Raw genomic sequence first — 4,372 nt, forward strand, 5'->3', positions numbered from 1 at the left:
ATGTGCTTATTTAGTGGAGCAAAAGTCCCTGTTTAATAGAAGATCTAACATAATTAAGCGAAGTTGCATACAATCCTAGAAATAGGACGACATAAATCTACCGGATTAGAGTCAAATCTAATAGGGGAATCCATAAATCGAGTAATACGAAAATAGGGATTTTAATTAGAAAGAGATTTCAATTAATCAATCTAGAGTCAGTTGTTCTTAGTCTCGAAAGAGATATTAACATAATTTAGGGATTTCTATGGATCAAGACAAGTGAATAAATCATTTGATTCAGAGTCAGAATAATAAGTGAAGTCTAGGTGGATTCTTTCCTGGGTATTGTCCTCTTTATAAGTTTTCTTCAAGTATTTTTCCCAATTTGCTCTCTGTCGCGTTCAGTAGTTAATTAGTTAGTTAATTTTAGATTAAAACAAATTGAAAAATAAATTGTTTAACTGCAACAAGAGCGGCTTTCTTGGTGCTATTAAATTGTAGCCTAAATGCTACCGATATTGATGATATCACCCGTACGGTTTGATTTGCGATTCTTCAAAACCTTCAAACATCCCATTGACCTAGGAAATCCCAAATAATCCACCTGTTGGTTGTACAACCAATTTGAACCCGTTACCAAATAAATAATTGGCATCCGAAAATAACCATTAAATTTACCAGTGTCGAAGCTCCACCAGTGTTATCGTTAAACAAAGCATACATTTAAATTTAAAAAAAGAACACAAATACATTAAAAAGAAAACGCTTCTCAAATATCTCCCATTCATCCTCTAACAAAGTATAAGTAATTTTTTTCTTCAACTCAAATTGATCTGCCATAGAGGGTTATATATACCAATTTGGTCACGCCAAAGAGAATGACTCTACCAACTAAAATATTATTTTTAAAAAAATTTAAATTAAAAAAATATATTTAAAAAAAGCTCTAAATGTACTGGTGGCGCCATTTAGAATGGTTCCACCAAAAATAATATACATTTAAAATTTTAAAAAACAAATAATAAAAAAATTTTAAAAAGAAATGACACTGTAAAAAGGTTTAAAAAAGACAATGGCGCAACATTGGAAATGGTGGTGTCAAATTATTTGGCACCACTAGAAAAAGGAATATCTTTTAAAAGACCCCCAATTTTTTAAAAATTACAGTATTTCCCTAATATTAATATAGGTGGCACCATTCTACATGGCTCCACCAAAAAAATAATTTTTTATCTTGGTTTCTGACATGGCACGTTGGTGGTGCCAAACTTTTTGGCTCCACCAACTCTCATTGTAGATTTTAGGTCATTTACGTGTTTAATAAAAAAAGTGAGTCATTTACGTAATTAATCAATTTTTTAGATTATTTTTTATAAAAAAGTTAGATTTTGTTTTTTTAGTTTTATGGTTACTCGACAACCGACAGTGGGTGGGGTTGTTATTATATTTTTATTTTTATTTTTTCATTTGATTTTTTTATTTTAGGTTGGGATAAATAATGTTTGGGCCGATTTTAACATTGGGCTTTTTTATTGGGTTTTTCTGATTTACCTCAAACTAGTTTATCCCAAATATAGAAAAATCGGTTCAATTGGTTTTTACTAATTTTTCGAGCCTTTAATTCATAGTTTTTATCTATTCTTTTTTATTCGCAGTTTGAACAGTTTTTTAAGATTATTTGGATTGATGTATGATAAACCGTAATTTATACATATTTTTATCCTGTGCTTAGCACATTTATGGATGGTTTCTCCTTAGATTTGGTAAATTCGATGCTCTTAATTCTTTAATTTCATGTTTTATACTTACGTGAGCACAAGAGAGTAAAAAGAGCGAGAAACGGGCCGAAAACAGAGAAAATAGACCCACATGGGAAATCAACATGGCCTGGACTTCTTCACACGGGTAAGTCACATAGCCGTGTCCATTTGGCAGGATCGAAGCACGACTTATACGGGTAGACTACACGCCTGTGCCTATTTAATAGCCTTGACCACGGCTGGAGCAATCACACACAGGCGTGTCCATGTCGAGCCCAAGTATAATCCTATTCGGAAAAGGTCACTTTTGAGGGCTGTTAGGCATTCTAAAGCCTATTTAAACACTTGAGGAGGCACTTAGAAGGGAGATACAGAGGAGGAGGCAAGGAATTACTCAAGGAAAGTCGATTGATCCATCTCAAAAGTCAAATTCATCGTCAAGACTGAAGATCTCCCTTCAATTTCCATTCAGTGGTTTTGGGTTTTCTTTATGTTTTGTATTCATTCTTCTTCTGAGATGTTTTCTTTTATAATTATGAATTAAACCCCCTAAATACCTAAAAGGAATGAAACCTAAGACGGATCTTGTTATTATTTCTGAATTGTATGATAAATATTTGACTTATTCTTAATTATGTGCTATTAATTCTTGTCTTAATATTCTAGGATATTGATTCAAGTTAATGCGTTTATTCAGAGGAGCAAAAGTCCCTGTCTAAGAGTAAATTTGTCATAATTTAGCGGAGTTGATTGCACGCCTAGAGATAGGGTGACAAGATTTTGCTGGATTAGGGTGAAACCTAAGAAGGGGATCTATAGATCGAGTTAATGCAACACTAGGGCGTTAATTAAAAAGAGATTTCAATTAATCAACCTAGGGTTAGACATTATTAGTCTCGAGAGAGATAATAGTATAACTTAGGGATTTCTACAGATCAAGTCAAATGAATAAATCGTCTGATTCAGAGTCAAATGACAAGTGAAGTCTAGATGGATTTTTCCTTGGGTATTGTCTTAATCAATCGAGTTTTCCCAAAAGCTTTTTCCCAATTTCTCTCTGTGCACTCTTAGTTTATTTAATTAGCTTAGATAAACAAATCCCTTAATTTTTAGGCTAGATAATAAAAAGAAAGTAATTACTAGTACTCTTGGTTCCTTTGGGTTCGACAATCCGGTCTTGCTAAAGCTAGACTACTGTTCGATAGGTACACTTGCCTTCAACGTGATAATAGTTAGTTTCAAGAACGATTAATTATAAATTTTTAAAACCTGTTGCGAATATCACGTATCATGTTTTTGGCGCCATTACCGGGGACTAAGATGTTAGGAACGCTCGATTTTTATTACTTTAGCTATATTACTCTCATTGTAGTTTATTTTTAGTTTAATTTCATTTTATTAACTTTTATTTTATTCTCTTCTGATAGGTTTTTCTAGTTTATGACCAGAAGAAACCCGTCAGGACCATTACTGTTTGACAGTGAGATCGATCACATAGTTCGCAGAAACCGAAGAGAAATAAGGTGAAGCCTAGGATACATAGAGGAAGAGCAAGAGGACTATATTCACACTACAACAGAGGAGATGGTTGAAAACCAAGAAAATCTGCTACCACCTGCGATTGCTGCTAATCAGAATTCTGCTCCGCGTACTATATATGATTATGCTAAACCTTCTTTAACAGGAACTGAATCGGGCATAGTTAGGCCTGCTGTTGCTGCAAATAATTTTGAACTGAAACCTAACACCATTCAAATGATCCAACAGTTTGTTCAGTTTGATGGTTTGTAGGACGAGGACCCAAACGCTCATTTGGTGAATTTCTTAGAGTTTTGCGACACTTATAAAATCAATGGCATTTTTGATGATACCATTCATCTTCGGTTATTCCCTTTTTCATTGAGGAACAAAGCTAAACAGTGGTTGAACTCGTTACCATGAGAGTCAATCACTACCTGGGAACAAATGATCGAAAAATTTTTATTAAAATATTTTTTGCCGGCAAAACAAACAAATTACGTAATGATATCTCTTCTTTTGTGCAGATGGATTTAGAAACACTCTATGATGCATGCGAGTGATACAAGGACCTTTTAAGAAGATGCCCTCACCATGGGTTACCACTCTGGCTACAGGTTCAAACGTTTCACAATGGCCTGAATCCTTCGACTAGACAGATGATTGACACAGCTGCTGGAGGAACTATCAATAATAAGACACCTGAGGATGCTTATGAATTTATAGAAGAGATGCCATTCAATAATTATTAGTGGCAAGTCATGAGAACAAAACCAATGAAAATAGCTGGCGTTTTTAACGTTGATTCAGTCACCATGCTCACTAATCATGTAGAACTTTTGAATAGAAAAATTGACAGTTTTCTTGGTTCTTCACAGGTTTACCTAGTAATGCAGTGCGAAGCAAGTGAAGGTGGATCCAGCAATTCAAAATACCCACCCTATGGCCACAACATAGAGAATGAGCAGTTAAATTATATGGGTAATAATTCTTGATCTCAAAATAATCCTTATAGTAACACTTACAATACAGGTTGGATGAACCACCCAAAATTTTCATGGGGAGGCCAAGGAAATCAAAGACCACCACCACCTCCAAGCTTCCAACAACCA

General features: G+C 34.3%; 1 non-coding gene across 1 annotated transcript; it reads right to left on the reverse strand.

The window, feature by feature from the left end:
• Positions 1-3,754: 3,754 nt before the first annotated feature.
• LOC121209020 (small nucleolar RNA R71) lies at positions 3,755-3,861 on the reverse strand. The gene has a single exon (XR_005904138.1). It is a non-coding gene; the product is annotated as a small nucleolar RNA R71 (small nucleolar RNA).
• Between the last annotated feature and the right edge of the window lie 511 nt (positions 3,862-4,372).

The sequence above is a fragment of the Gossypium hirsutum genome, chromosome A10, assembly GCF_007990345.1.
Source record: "Gossypium hirsutum isolate 1008001.06 chromosome A10, Gossypium_hirsutum_v2.1, whole genome shotgun sequence".
In the NCBI taxonomy this organism is placed as follows: Eukaryota; Viridiplantae; Streptophyta; class Magnoliopsida; order Malvales; family Malvaceae; genus Gossypium; species Gossypium hirsutum.